Genomic DNA, 16,029 nt, shown 5'->3' on the forward strand with positions numbered 1-16,029 from the left:
CAGATGTTTAAGCTGAATTGAAAAAAGGCAGAGGAATCAACGATCAAATTGCCAACATCCGTTGGATCATAGAAAAAAGCAAGAGAGTTCCAGAAAAACATCTACAGCTTTTCTGACTACACCAAAGCCTTTGACTCTGTGGATCACAACAAATTGGAAAATTCTTCAAGAGATGGGAATACCAGACCTCCTTACCTGCCTCCTGAGAAATCTGTATGCAGCTCAAGAAGCAACAGTTAGAACCAGACATGGAACAACGGACTGGTTCCAAATTGGTAAAGGAGTACATCAAAACTGTATATTGTCACACTGTTTATTTAATTTATATGAAGAGTATGTCATGAAAAATCCTGGTTTGGATGAAGCACAAGCTGGAATCAAGATTGCCAGGAGAAATATCAATAATCTCAGATACGCAAATGACATCACCCTTATGGCAGAAAGTGAAGAGGAACTAAAGAGCCTTTTGGTGAAAGTCAAAGAGGAGAGTGAAAAAGCTGGCTTAAAACTCAACATTCAAAAAACGAAGATCATGGCATCCAGTCCCATCGCTTCATGGCACATAGATGGGGAAACCATGGAAACAGTAACAGACTTTATTTTCTTGGGCTCCAAAATCACTGCAGATAGTGACTGCAGCTATGAAATTAAAAGATGCTTGCTCCTTGGAAGAAAAGTTAGGACCAACCTAGACAGCATATTAAAAAGCAGAGACATTACTTTGCTGACAAAGGTCTGTCTAGTCAAAGCTTTGGTTTTTCCTGTAGTCATGTATGGATGTGAGACGTGGACTCTAAAGAAAGCTGAGCACCAAAGAATTGATGCTTTTGAACTGTGATGTTGGAGAAAACTCTTGAGAATCCCTTGGACTGCAAGGAGATCAAACCAATCAATCCTAAAGAATTCAGTCCTGAATATTCATTGGAAGGACTGATGCTGAGGCTGAAGCGCCAATATTTTGCCCACCTGATGCGAAGAACTGACTCATTGGAAAAGACCCTGATGCTGGGAAAGATTGTAGGCAGGAGGAGAAGGGGATGACAGAGGATGAGATGGTTGGATGGCATCACCAACTTGATGGATATGAGTTTGAGTAAGCTGCGGAAGTTGGTGATGGACAGGGAAGCCTGGTGTGCTGCAATCCTTGGGGTTGCAAATAGTCAGACACGACTGAGCGACTGAACTGAATTGAGAGTCTTAGCCACAGGATCACCAGGGATGTCCTAAAATGGCATGGAATTTTTGTATTTGTCAAAATTGGTCTAAGATTTTCTTAAAAATTGACTGGACTAAAAATTGAAGGACTGAACAGATTTATTCACATTATTGGCAATTCTTTTATATCCTAGAAAGCGTTTTCTTTCTACACCGTTGAAATAAATTTAAGGAATAATTTATTGAGAAGCCTTGTTTCAGTCAGGGCTTCCTTGGTGGATCATCAGATCGAAAAGCATCTGTGTGCAATTCCGGAGACCTGGGTTGAAACCCTGGATTGGAAAGATCCCCTGGAGAAGGAAATGGCAACCCACTCCAGTATTCTTGCCTGGAAAATTGCATAGATGGAGTATTGGTAGGCTACAGTCCATGGGGTCACAAAAAGTTAGACACAATTGAGTGTCTTCACTTTCTTTCTTCCTTCTTTCTTTCTTTCATCCTGTCTTTCATCCTTTCTTTCTTTACACCTAAAGAGCTAAGTTTCTTTAGCGGTTCACTAGTTCACCTCTTCTCCGGTCCATGAGATTGGAAGCAAGGTGTATTTAGGAAGAGATTGAATTTACTATAAGTATCATTTGCTTATGTGGTTTGTCTGTCCTTCTACATATTAAATACATAAAGGATAAAAGTTTTCCTTTGGATATTAAATTCAGTTGCGTTTATACTTTTTCTACCACTCAAAATTAATTTAAAAATTTGAAGCTATCCCAGGTCAGTTGTTAAAAGACTGTTTACTTTTTAAAGGCATTTTAGTACTGCTATTTGTTTGCTTATATACTATGTATAATAGATGTAGGTTCATATATTTTTGAAGACAGCAGTTCCTGTGAGAGAGAATTGCTGAAACAGTGTAAGGCAACTTTCAACGGGATTAAACTGCTCTAACATGTATCCTGTCAGCATATATGGACGCTTGCCCTTCTGCCAGTGGCAAAGCAAAATTAAAAGTGACTAAGAATGCTGAGTTATTCTTTCAACATTAGAAATTAGGCAAGAGTTAAAGTTTTAAATACTTTCTTGTTTATTAAGGCATCTCTGAAAGTCCCAAGACAGGATTACCTCCTATACAGAAGATTTTGGAATACTTAGGCTTCCCTTGTCTTGAATTGGCACGCTACTATTTGCTGAAGAGAAATTCTCAATGATGACTTTTTTTGTTTTAAAGCACGAAGTGAAAAGAAAGTTTTAGACAGAGGGGCTTGATCTTCTGGTTTGGTAAAGAAAGTAAAAAAGATTAAGTGGCTGCTGCTGCTTCACTTCAGTCGTGTCCAACTCTGTGCGACTCCATAGACAGCAGCCCACCAGGCTCCCCCATCCCTGGGATTCTCCAGGCAAGAATACCGGAGTGGGTTGCTATTTCCTTCTCCAATGCATTCAGGAATATTGTTGGCTAGATGGAATCCTTTATAATTTATCAAGTCATTAATTTCTGAAATCTTTTATATAGCAATTTAACTGAAAACTACAATTGCACTCATCTCAAATGCTAGTAAAATAATGCTCAAAATTCTCCAAGGCAGGCTTCAGCAGTACATGAACCGTGAACTCCCTGATGTTCAAGCTGGTTTTAGAAAAGGCAGAGGAACCAGAGGTCAAATTGCCAACATCTGCTGGATCATGGAAAAAGCAAGAGAGTTCCAGAAAAACATCTATTTCTGCTTTATTGACTATGCCAAAGCCTTTGACTGTGTGGATCACAATAAACTGTGGAAAATTCTGAAAGAGATGGGAATACCAGACCACCTAACCTGCCTCTTGAGAAATCTGTATGCAGGTCAGGAAGCAACAGTTAAAACTGGACATGGAACAACAGACTGGTTCCAAATAGGAAAAGGAGTACGTCAAGGCTGTATATTGTCACCCTGCTCATTTAACTTATATGCAGAGTACATCATGAGAAACGTTGGACTGGAAGAAACACAAGCTGGAATCCAGATTGCCAGGAGAAATATCAATAACCTCAGATATGCAGATGATACCACACTTACGGCAGAAAGTGAAGAGGAGCTAAAAAGCCTCTTGATAAAAGTGAAAGAGGAGAGCGAAAAAGTTGGCTTAAAGCTCAACATTCAGAAAACGAAGATCATGGCATCTGGTCCCATCACGTCATGGGAAATAGATGGAGAAGCAGTGGAAACAGTGTCAGACTTTATTTTGGGGGGGTGCAAAATCACTGCAGTTGGTGACTGCAGCCATGAAATTTAAAGACGCTTACTCCCTGGAAGAAAAGTTATGACCAACCTAGATAGCATATTGAAAAGCAGAGACATTACTTTGCTGACTAAGGTCTGTCTAGTAAAGGCTATGGTTTTTCCTGTGGTCATGTATGGATGTGAGAGTTGGACTGTGAAGAAGGCTGAGCGCCGAAGAATTGATGCTTTTGAACTGTGGTGTTGGAGAAGACTCTTGAGAGTCCCTTGTACTGCAAGGAGATCCAACCAGTCCATTCTGAAGGAGATCAATCCTGGGATTTCTTTGGAAGGAATGATGCTAAAGCTGAAGCTCCAGTACTTTGGCCACCTCATGCGAAGAGTTGACTCATTGGAAAAGACTTTGATGCTGGGAGGGATTGGGGGCAGGAGGAGAAGGGGATGACCGAGGATGAGATGGCTGGATGGCGTCATGGACTCAATGGACGTGAGTCTGAGTGAACTCCAGGAGATCATGATGGACAGGGAGGCCTGGCATGCTGCAATTCATGGGGTCGCAAAGAGTCGGACACGACTGAGCGACTGAACTGAACTGAACTGAACTATACCATAGTGGTTGAGAAAATGAGCTTGAGGTTGAACAGTCTAGATTTAAATCCCAGCTCTACATTACACTAGCTCTGTGAAGTTGGGTCTCAGATTTTTATCTGTAAACTGATATCTATAATGGTAAGTCTTTCATGGTATTGTGTTAAAGTTTAAATGAGGTAATATATAATGCCTGGTACATAGTGAACTTTGAATAAATGTCAGTACGATTATGACTCTTGATTACCTTTAACTAGGCCCTACTAATGAAAGCAGCTTTTACTTCTTTCTTTCCTTAGTGCCTATAATAGTCTAAAATAAATGCTTGTTGATTTTTTCTTTTATATTTGTTCTAAGCTCGTTCATTTGTCAAAAGCAATAATGAATGAATATTCTGAAAGAAAAAGACTGAATAAAAGGTTGAAGTCCTGTAAACCAATATAAGTGAAATTTTTGCCTTGTAGATGGAAGGCAGCCCTAAGGAATGGATTCTAAATTGCTTAATGCAAAGATGCCATGCATTATAACTGTCCATGTGGAAAAAATACAGTATAATGGTATTAAATTTTTGTGTAATATGTAATATATATTTTATTTCACTTAAAAAAATAATACATGCTAATTTCAACTCCCAGGGATGTTTCTCAATGTTTAAATGATGTATTACCAGATGCCAGTTTCTTTAAGACACCCATTAAAAATAGGCTCTTGAACAAGTAAGTTGGGAGTGCTGACAACTCTAAAATTATTGACATTTGTACCAGGTAGTTCAATAAAGTTATAAATTTTCAAAATGAAGGTCAAGATCATTTTGAAGTAAAGCAACCTGGAGACACAGTAATTCAAAAACACTTGGAGGAGTGATGGTTATCGTTTAACAAAAAAAAAATTTGCCATAATATCCTTAAAATCATAAATGACTTAGTGTATTTGGTATCTGAATTAGTATAATTCCACAACATATTTTGGTCAAATGCAGTGTACCAACAAGTTTGCTAGGCACTGGTGATAGAAATATGATCCCTTGTTCCTAGCAGTGTAGGGTCCAAATGGAGAAACATTGACCTAAGACAACCTAAATCTTTATACCATGTTTATAAATGTTTATACCATGTATGTAAATGTTCACAGTGCCCTTCTGTGCAAACATAAAGGAAAAAACCCACCTCAGCTTGGAGGAGAATCAGAGAAGTTTCTCTGATGAGGTACTATGAGCAGATTCTTGAAGAAATTCTAGATATCTCAGAAGAAAAGAGTTTGCCAACAGATGCTTCTTGATATCCCAGGGAAGCAGTCTGAGATAGCTGGGCGTCCAGGGTGAGGCCCTGAAGTTACTAAGGACAGAGTTCAGGAGCAGACAAGGAGCAGATCACAGAGGATTTTATTTGCCATCTGATTACAAGGAGCTTGGATTTTATATCCTATACATGATGGGATTAAAGGGTTTTAAGCTGGAGAGTGGTGTGGTGAGATTTTATTTTCAGGTTGATAATGCTGGCATTAGTGTTGGGAATGGATTCCATTCATAAACAGCTTTACAGAGGTTTGTTTTTTTTTTTTAATCAACTGGTATATAGAGAACTGATAGGGTTCATTCACTTTCTGACTTTCAAGTAAATCACTCAAGTATGAAGAAATTGCTTTAAATACTTGAACAGGAAAGTACTTGTAATCACTTCTATCTGTGGAATTTAAACATTTGAGGTTCTCATTCAGAGTAGTATTGTTGAAAGGTCAAATAAATGCAAAGAGTTTTAGGAAACCGATTTTAGGCTAAGATTTTACACTTAATCAAGTATGTGTGCTCTAATTACCATATTTATTTATGTTTTTTTAAGTTATTTGGTAGAAACTAATGGAGTAATTGTAAACTTTTTCTTGTAGTTCAAAAAATAATATTTCCCTACCAAATGCTTTGAATTATGAAGATATATTTTTGAATGGAAAAGGATTATCAAAGGATTAGTTTCTCTAGCTACCTGAAAAAAAAATACATTTTGACTATTAGTTTAGTAAACTGAAATCTTGGTCCAAAAATTGATTAAGGAGGCGGTCTTAGTCTGCCCAGGCTGGTATAACAAAGGACCATAGACTGGGTGTTTTAAACAATAGAAATTTTATTTTCTCACAGTTATAGAGTGTGGGAAGTCCAGGAACAAGGTGCCAGTGTTAAGTTTTCTGGTGAGGTCTCTTCCTGTTCACCTTCTGGGGTTGTACTCATACAGCATTTCCTCCTTACGTGTGTGAGGTATGTGTTGTGCAGAGAGATCTTTCTTCTCTTCCTCTTCTCCTAAGGTCACCAATCCTAACAGATATTCCCCATCCTTATGATTTCATTTAATCTAAATTACTCCCCAAAGGCTCAATCTTCAAATATAGTCACAAAGAATATTCAGTTCAGTTCAGTTACTCAGTCACGTCCAAGTCTTTATGAACCCATGGACTGCAGCACACCAGGCTTCCCTGTCCATCACCAACTCCTGGAGTTTGGTCAAACTCATGACCGTGGAGTCAGTGATGCCATCCAGTCATCTCATCCTCATCCCTTCTTCTGCCTTCAGTCTTCCCTAGCATCAGGATCTTTTCCAATGAATCAGTTCTTCACATCAGGTGGCCAAAGTTTTGGAGTTTCAGCTTCAGCATCAGTCCTTCCAATGAATATTCAGGGCTGATTTTCTCTAAGGTTGACTGATTTGATCTTCTTGCAGTCCAAGGGTCTCTCAAGAGTCTTCTTCAACACCACAGTTCAAAAGCATCAATTCTTTGATGCTCAGCTTTCTTTATGGTCCAACTCTCACATCCATACATGACTATAGCCTTGACTAGACAGACCTTTGTTGGCAAAGTAATGTCTCTGCTTTTTAATATGCTGTCTAGATTGGTCATAACTTTTCTTCTAAGGAGTAAGCATCTTTTAATTTCATGGCTGCAATCAACATCCACAGTGATTTTGGAGCCCCCCCCCCCAAATAAAGTCCATCAGTGTTTCCACTGTTTCCCCAGCTATGTGCCATGAAGTGATGGGACCGGATGCCATGATCTTAGTTTTCTGAATGTTGAGTTTTAAGCCAGTTTTTTCACTCTCCTCTTTGACTTTCATCAAGAGGCTCTTTAGTTCCTCTTCGCTTTCTGCCATAAGGGTGGTATCATCTGCATATCTAAGGTTATTGATATTTCTCCCTGGCAATCTTGGTCCCAGCTTGTGCTTCATCCAGCCTGCCATTTCACATGATGTACTCTTCATATAAACTAAATAAGCAGGGTTACAATATACAGCCTTGCTGCTGCTGCTAAGTCGCTTCAGTCATGTCCGACTCTTAGCGATCCCATGGACTGCAGCCTACCAGGCTCCTCCGTCCGTGGGATTTTCCACGCAAGAGTACTGGAGTGGGGTGCCATTGCCTTCTCCATACAGCCTTGACGTACTCTTTTCCCAATTTGGAACCAGTCTCTTTTTCCGTGTCCAGTTCTAACTGTTGTTAGAACTTCTTGAGCTGCATACAGATTTCTCAAGAGGCAGGTCAGGTGGTCTGGTATTCCCATCTCTTGAAGAATTTTCCACAGTTTGTTGTGATCCATACAGTCAAAGACTTTGGTGTAGTCAGTAAAACAGAAGTAGATATTTTCCTGGAATTCTCTTGCTTTTTCTGTGATCCAACACATGTAGGCAATTTGATCTCTGGTTCCTCTGCCTTTTCTAAATCCAGCTTAAACATCTGGAAGTTCATGGTTCAAGTTCTGTTGAAGTCTGGCTTGGAGAATTTTGAGCATTACTTTGCTAGTGTGTGAGATGAACGTAATTGTGTGATAGTTTGAACATTCTTTGGCATTTCCCTTCTTTGGGATTGGAATGAAAACTGACCTTTACCAATTCTGTGGCCACTGCTGAGTTTCAAAATATGAATTTTGAGGGGTATATAATTCAATGCATAGCAGATGCTAAGTAGGCCATTTTCCATAAAAGTAAGTATAAATTTAAGTATATGTTCTAGGTCGCTTAAGTCATGTCCAACTCTTTGTGACCCTGTGGACTGTAGCTCACCAGGCTCCTCTGTCCATGGGAATTCTCCAGGCAAGATTAGTGGAGTGGGTTGCCATACCCTCATGCAGAGGATCTTCCCAACCCAGGGATTTGAACCTGTGTCTTCTGAGGCTCCTGCATTGCAGGCAAATCCTTTACCACTGAGCCACTGGGAAAGCCCCAAATTTAAGTATACACAATTTAATTTTGATGTTTTAGGATCCCTAAGTCTGGGTTTTTAAGGTCCCTAAAGCTTTCTGGGCAACAAAGTGGAGACAGGAGAGAAATTGTCCCAACAAACAAATGAGAAAAGAACGTGCTAATAGCTGTGGCATTTTAGAAAAATTGCATGCCAGATAATCCTTCATTAGCTCTAAGATGGTTTATTTTCAAAGCACTTATTGCTGCATGTTCTTTTATCTCCAGTGCCTGGCATTGTAATCCTGTAGCAGGGAGTCAAAAGTTGTCAATACAGGACTCTTGCAGTATACCTTCATCAATGGCAGGTAAAATTCACAGAGACTAAAAGGGTTTTTATCTTTAGCTTTTCTTTTATTTGAATTTGGAACAATTAAAGTGAAGATTACTGGGAATTTCAGTTATATTGAACTCAGGACACTTTCTGTGTGTATGTGTGTGTGTGTATTTGAGTAAGATTTTAAAACCAATCAATATGCCATAATCATACATATTTTTTCAAGTTTTGTTGATTTACAGTGCTTTGCTAATTTCTACTGTACAGAAAAGTGATTCAGTTATACATATACATACATTTTTTAAAAAATATTCTTTTCCATTATGGTTCATCATAGATACTGAGTCTAGCTGTTTATGCTATATAGTCAGTCAGTCAGTTCAGTGACGCAATTGTGCCTGACTCTTTGAAACCCATGGACTGCAGCACATCAAGCTTCCCTGTCCATCACCAATTCCCACAGCTTATTCAAACTCATGTCCATCGAGTCAGTGATGCCATCCAACCGTCTCATCCTTATCCCTTCTCCTGCCTTCAGTCTTTCCCAGCATCAGGGTCTTTTCAAATGAGTCAGCTCTTCACATCAGGTGGCCAAAGTATTGGAGTTTCAGTTTCAGCATCAGTCCTTCCAGTGAATATTCAGGACTTATTTCCTTTAGGATTGACTGGTTTGATCTCCTTGCAGTCCAGGGGACTCTCAAGAGTCTTCTCCAACACCACAGTTCAAAAGCATCAATTCTGTGGCACTCACCTTACTTTATAGTCTACCTCTCACATCCATACATGAGTACTGGGAAAACCATATGTTTGACTAGGTGGACCTTTGTTGGCAAAGTAAATTACATCTCTGCTTTTTAATACGCTGTCTAGATTGGTCATAGCTTTTCTTCCAAGGAGCAAGGGTCTTTTAATTTCATAGCTGCAGTCACTATCTGCAGTAATTTTGGAGCCCAAGAAAATAAAGTCTGTCACTGTTGCCATGATTTCCCTATCTATTTGCCATGGAGTGATGGGACTGTATGCCATGATCTTTGTTTTTTGAATGTTGAGTTTTAAGCCATCTTTTTCACTTTCATCAGGAGGCTTTTTAGTTCCTTTTCAAATTCAGCCATTATGTATGCTGTCCTCTGCATATCTGAGATTATTGATATTTCTCCCAGCAGTCTTGATTCCAGTTTGTGCTTCATCCAGCCCAGTATTTTGCATGATGTACTCTGCATATAAGTTAAATAAGCAGGGTAACAATATACAGCCTTGACGTACTCCTTAGGACCTTGTTTATCTATTACACATGTCATACCTTACATCTGCTAGTCCCAACCTCTCACTCTATCCCTCCCCTAACTCCCTCCCCCTTAACAACCACAGATAGGTTCTCTATGTCCATGAATCTGTTTCTGTTTCTTAGATAGGTTCATTTGTTTCATATTTTAGAATGCACATATAAGTAATATCATACATAATCATAGACTTTTAGAGTTGAATGAAACTTAGAGATTATCTGAGTTAGCCCCACGACCAGGGAACTGAGACTTTGAGAAATTAAATAACTTAATTAATTATGAAAAGCCATTTGGGGACCAATATGGGATTAGGACCAAAGACTTCTGTCTTTCACTCAGAATTCTTTCCACTGAATCAGGATGCTTGCAATCCACACTGCAAGTTTCTGATCGTTAATTCAATTGAGACCATAATGACACCAATGCATTGCTGCTAAACTATTTAGAAACTACTTGAACCATGCTAGATCCATTCCAAATCTAAAATTCTGATTATAAAGAGAATGTAAAAAATATACAGGTTAACTTAACAATTACCAGTCATTTGGTTCATTTTATTGCTGTACTGCACGTATTTTCTTTTTTCAAAATACATTTCCAAGGACAGAAAAACAGGGAACTTATATATACACACACACACACACATATATATAATTGGCATGAAGCAAAAGCCAATTTATTATAAAATTTGAATTTAATTTCTCTCTCTTTTTTTTTTCGGTCATGCCACATGGCTTATGGGATCTTAGTTCCTGACCAGGGACTGAACCAGGGCCATCAGCAATGAAGATGCAGAGTCCTAATCACTGAACTGCCAGTTAATTCCATAAATTTTATTTCTGATACTATTCTTTTGACTATTCATCTTAATTTGTTAAGCTCAGAGAAGTCATTTTTACCTTTTGATTATATATAAAATGGAGTGAATGCATAATTATAGAAATACTGTATTTAGTACTTATATAATATCACTAAGGATTCAACTTTAAATATTTCTCCCAAATTTTATTCTCAGCCTTTCTGTCTGCAATTTTTGCCAAAGTTACCATCATTCCCTCTTGAGTTTCTTATCTATCTTACACAAATAATTCTACATCTGAATCTCTGACTCCATTGTTTCCCCTGAACTTCAGCCTGTATTTATTTTCTCCTGCTGTATATTTCTACCTGGATGCCCATCTGGCACTTAAACATCATTTTGGCTGGGATACACTTACCATCTTTCAACTATTAAACTTGTGCCTTCTGCTGAATTCCCTATTTTTGTTTATAGAACAGTTATCTTCTCTTTCACTTGATCTTAGAGCCTCAGAGCTAACTTTGACTTTTGTATCTTTTTCATGTTGTGTAGCCCATCAATTGCTGGTTCTGCGGCCATGTTATTACTGTCTTATTCTTGAATCCGAAGACATGGTACTTGCCTTCTGGTTTCAATTTTATTCCCAACATTATAGAAGAAGATTATCATTCTTTCTTGCTTGGTAGCCCTAACTTGACCTTCCTGCTGTAGTGTCCTATTTCAGTCCATTCTTTTAAAGACATTTTTAGCTTACTTTTTCTATTACAATGGAGAAAATATAGGAAATACAGAAAGGAAAAAGAAAACAAAGTGCCTATATTCCCAATACCCAGAGTAATCACTGTTAACATTTTGGTCTGTATTCTTCCAATTTTTTTCTGTGATGTGTGCATAATGTTTTTAAATATACTATTTCAATTCTAACCTATATATTACTCCCAAACAATTAGAGTGTCATTCTTGAAGACTAATTTTAATATCAAATGATTTCATTATTTACAGTTAAAAAGCTTAAAATTCTTTGCATGGTCTTCAGTCTTGACCTGGACAATCCATATCCTTTAGACTCTTCCAGGTTTGTTTCCAAAGGATCCTATCCTGAACCTGCAAAACAACCCCTTTAGTTACTTGCCAGTACATGCTACAAGCTGCAGTTATTTCCTGTTCATAACATAGCATTCCAAATGCTATTTCTACCATGAAGCCATCAATCACCTGCCCATCCCCAACCTCTACTCCTTAGAGTTAGAAGTTCTCTTTCCCTCTTTTGAACTTCTGTAGTACTTGGAACATGCACTTATTCTAGAGAATTATTTTCTGGTGAACACATTTCAGGGTTATGTATTTTTTAACACATAGCATGATGTCCTTAAGCATAGCAGGTATCCGGTAAATGATGAATGAATAGTTAAACACTGCTTTGGGGTCATTATGCCATTGATTAAACTCATAAGAAAACTAAGATTTTGTAGATGTAGAAAAAGCTTAAACATATAGGACTTAGAATAGAAGGAATTGAGTAATGAGACAGAGTTAAAAACTGAAATGCTCTAAATCCAAGTTTGTTTCTTATCCTCTGGGCTATGAATGACTTAAGTTCAGTTCAGTCAATCAGTTGTGTCTGACTCTTTGAGACCCCATGAACTACAGCATACCAGGCTTCCCCATCCATCATCAACTTGCAGAGCTTGCTCAAACTTATGTCCATCGAGTCAGTGATGCCATCCAACCATCTCATCCTCTATCATCCTGTTCTCCTCCTGCCTTCAGTCTTTCCCAGCATCAGGGTCTTTTCCAGTGAGTCAGTTCTTTGCATCAGGTGGCCAAAGTATTGGAGTTTCAGCTTCAGCATCAGTCCTTCCAATGAATATTCAGGCCTGATTTCCTTTAGGATTGATTGGTTTGATCTCCTTGCAGCCAAGGGATTCTCAAGAGTCTTCTCCAACACCACAGTTCAAAAGCATCAATTCTTCAGTGCTCAGCTTTCTTCACAGTCCAACTCTCGCATCCATACATGACCACTTGAAAAACCATAGTTGTAGATTGGAGGTTCCTAAAAGCCCTCCTTGAGTTTGTGGAGCAGGTTTTGCTAGAGTGGCTCATAGAACTCAGAGAAACATTTAGTTACCTTCACCGGTTTATTATGTACTTAGTCCAATTCTTTGTGACCCTATGGACTGTTTCCCACCAACCTTCTCTGTCCATGGGGATTCTCCAGGCAAGAATACTGGAGTGGGTTGCCATGCCTTCCTCCAGGGGATCTTCCCGACCCACAGATCGAACCAGGGCTTCCTGCATTGCAGATGGATTCTTTAGCAGCCAAACTCCCAGGGAAGTACAATCAATCTTTGGTCACTGGTAACTGAACTCTGTCTCCAGTCCTTCCCTTTTCCCTTGAGGTCTGGGATTAGGGCTGAAAATTCCAGTTCCATCAGGTTTCATTCTTCTGGCTATCAGCCCCTATACTAAGGGGTTTTCTAAGTCACCATATTAACATAAACTCTGATCCCTGGATCAGGAAGATTCCCCTGGAGAAGGGAATGACAACCCACTCTGGTATTCTTGTCTGGAGAATTCCATGGACAGAGGAGCCTGGTGAGGGCTACAGTCCATGGGATCACAAAGAGTCAGACACAACTGAGCAGCTAATACACACACACCTAACACACACACACACACACACACACACACACACACAGAGGCATGGTTGGAAGGGACTTGTCATGGATGACAAAAGATAACTCCTTTTACTTTCCTAAGTTACCAAAATATTAAAATATTAACTGATTCTACTTTATCTTATTTTCCTTCATGATATTTCTTAGTACCTGACATAGCAATATTTATTTGTCTCTCTCCACTAGAATGTAAGTTTTATAAGAGTAGGAAAGAGCCTAAAGCTTTGTCAGTTCTGGGCAGATATTAAGCAATTCATAAACATTTTCGGGATGAATGAACATCTGAATAAAGAAATGACTAAAAATAATTTGAGAAAACATTAGAGGTCTGAGTTTTTTTCTATAAGGAAGCTGAATATTAATCAGATTTGAAAAAACCTGTATTAGAGAGTAAATTATGTATATTATAATCATTACAATTTTTATACCACACGTGTTTAAGTTGTGCAAAATGAAGGCTTCAAAAGATTGGTTAAATCCATTCGAATAGTTCAGAATTTATGTAAATGTAGACACTATTTTTATAGTGGTCTTAATTTAAAAAATGAACTGTTTTCCCCAAAATGAATGCATAATTTAAAGTTTCTCACCACATATAAAACTATCAGGCAAAATAAAACCTTTTGGTATTAAGTTTAAGAAATCTAAAGGAACAATTCCTTTCCCATTTGTCTCTCAACCTAAACTCATTTTATTTTTCTTTTTTTAAGAGGGGGAGAAAGTAATATTTTTTTTACTTTTTAAGCACACGTAGTCTTAAATGATGACTATGATTGTTTTCATATAATTTAATATCAGTTAACTCAGAAGTAGTCTACAAGGTATGATGATAAGTCCCAGATACTTCTGCATTATTTGCTTAAGTAGAAGTTAGATGATCACTAAAGTCCCCTTGCAGTTCTCAAATTCTGTCACAATTGGCTGTGTGATCATTTGGCATAAAGAAAACACTTCATTTTCACAGTGAAAGTACCATAAAAATGGTTCGTTACCTCAGCATAACAGTTAAGTATTAGTGACAGACAGTGATAAAAACTATTCAAAACCAGTTTTCTGTTATTTTCTTTTTTTTTTTTTTAATTTTAGTTTTTTATTTTTTAAATTTTAAAATCTTTAATTCTTACATGCATTCCCAAACATGAACCCCCCTCCCACCTCCCTCCCCATAACATCTTTCTGGGTCATCCCCATGCACCAGCCCCAAGCATGCTGCATCCTGCGTCAGACATAGACTGGCGATTCAATTCACATGATAGTATACATGTTAGAATGTGATTCTCCCAAATCATCCCACCCTCTCCCTCTCCCTCTGAATCCAAAAGTCCGTTATACACATCTGTGTCTCTTTCCCTGTCTTGCATACAGGGTCGTCATTGCCATCTTCCTAAATTCCATATATATGTGTTAGTATACTGTATTGGTGTTTTTCTTTCTGGCTTACTTCACTCTGTATAATCGGCTCCAGTTTTATCCATCTCATCAGAACTGATTCAAATGAATTCTTTTTAACGGCTGAGTAATACTCCATTGTGTATATGTACCACAGCTTTCTTATCCATTCATCTGCTGATGGACATCTAGGTTGTTTCCATGTCCTGGCTATTATAAACAGTGCTGCGATGAACATTGGGGTACATGTGTCTCTTTCAATTCTGGTTTCCTCGGTGTGTATGCCCAGAAGTGGGATTGCTGGGTCATAAGGTAGTTCTATTTGCAATTTTTTAAGGAATCTCCACACTGTTCTCCATAGTGGCTGTACTAGTTTGCATTCCCACCAACAGTGTAGGAGGATTCCCTTTTCTCCACACCCTCTCCAGCATTTATTTTCTTTAAAGATAGTTTTAAGTCTGTGTGGGAGGTTGTATTATAAGATCAGAGGATGAAAAATATCAGAGTAGTCCTAACTTTGAAAAAGTCCGATCACCAATTTCTACTTTTTTCTTCATTGCTGTAAAATGTAGATTTTACCTGCCTCTGTGTACTTTCTGGGAACAAAATAATGAATACAGTAATAGAAATTTACACAGGCAGATTTACTGTGAAACTTACATTTCAGAGCTCCTTATTTATACCGGCTCCTAAGGTCCTATACCTTATTCTTGTACAGAAAGTTTATAAAAAAATTTTTCTTAAAGAGATCTCCAAATTTGTATCCATAATAACTGAATCCTCCACCACTATTTATTCAAGTATATTTGGAGAAATAGTGACAGAGAAGTTCAATCTTATATTAAATTAAACTTTTCTTATCACCCTCCAAAATAGAAAACTTTTTGGTGTTTTGAAGTCTGATTTAGGCAGCTTGATTCAGAAAAAAAGTTTTCTGGAGTGAAAAGTTAGAAGGAATTTTAATTTGGGAAAACAGTACTACATAAGTGTGCTTTAAATTTTTTTCATTGAAGGATAGATAACTTTACAGAATTTTGTGGTTTTCAGTCATACATCAACAAGAATAAGCCATAGGTACATCCATGTCCCCTCCCTCCTATCTCCCTCCACACCCCTCCCTTCAGCCTGTTAACAGAGCCCCTGTTTGAGTTCCTTGAGTCATACAGCAAATTCCCACTGGCCATCTGTTTTACATATGGTATTGTAAATTTCTATGTTACTCTCTCCATGTATCTCCCCTTTTCCGTACTCTTCTCCCCCATGTCCATAGATCTGTTCTCTACATCTGTTTTTCCATTGCTACCCTGAAAATATATTCATCAGTGCCATCTCTTTAGATTCCATATATATCCATATATATGTGTCAGTATACAATATTTATATTTCTCTTTCTGACTTACTTCACTCTGTATAACAGGCTCTAGGTTTGTC

At 38.1% G+C, this 16,029-nt stretch overlaps 1 protein-coding gene across 10 annotated transcripts in view; it reads left to right on the plus strand.

Annotated features, from left to right (window-relative positions):
* TAOK3 (TAO kinase 3) overlaps nucleotides 1-16,029 on the plus strand; it is a 186,371-nt gene that overhangs the window by 75,195 nt on the left and 95,147 nt on the right. For 4 of the 10 annotated variants that reach the window (XM_069557949.1, XM_069557953.1, XM_069557954.1 and 1 more), the window contains one exon: nucleotides 8,401-8,480. The exons of the other annotated variants lie outside the window; for them this stretch is intronic. The gene's annotated coding sequence lies outside the window, so the exon portion shown is untranslated. The remainder of the gene's footprint in view (nucleotides 1-8,400; nucleotides 8,481-16,029) is intronic. 10 annotated transcript variants of the gene reach the window in all.

The sequence above is a fragment of the Ovis canadensis genome, chromosome 17 (assembly GCF_042477335.2).
Source record: "Ovis canadensis isolate MfBH-ARS-UI-01 breed Bighorn chromosome 17, ARS-UI_OviCan_v2, whole genome shotgun sequence".
NCBI classification, from domain to species: domain Eukaryota; kingdom Metazoa; phylum Chordata; class Mammalia; order Artiodactyla; family Bovidae; genus Ovis; species Ovis canadensis.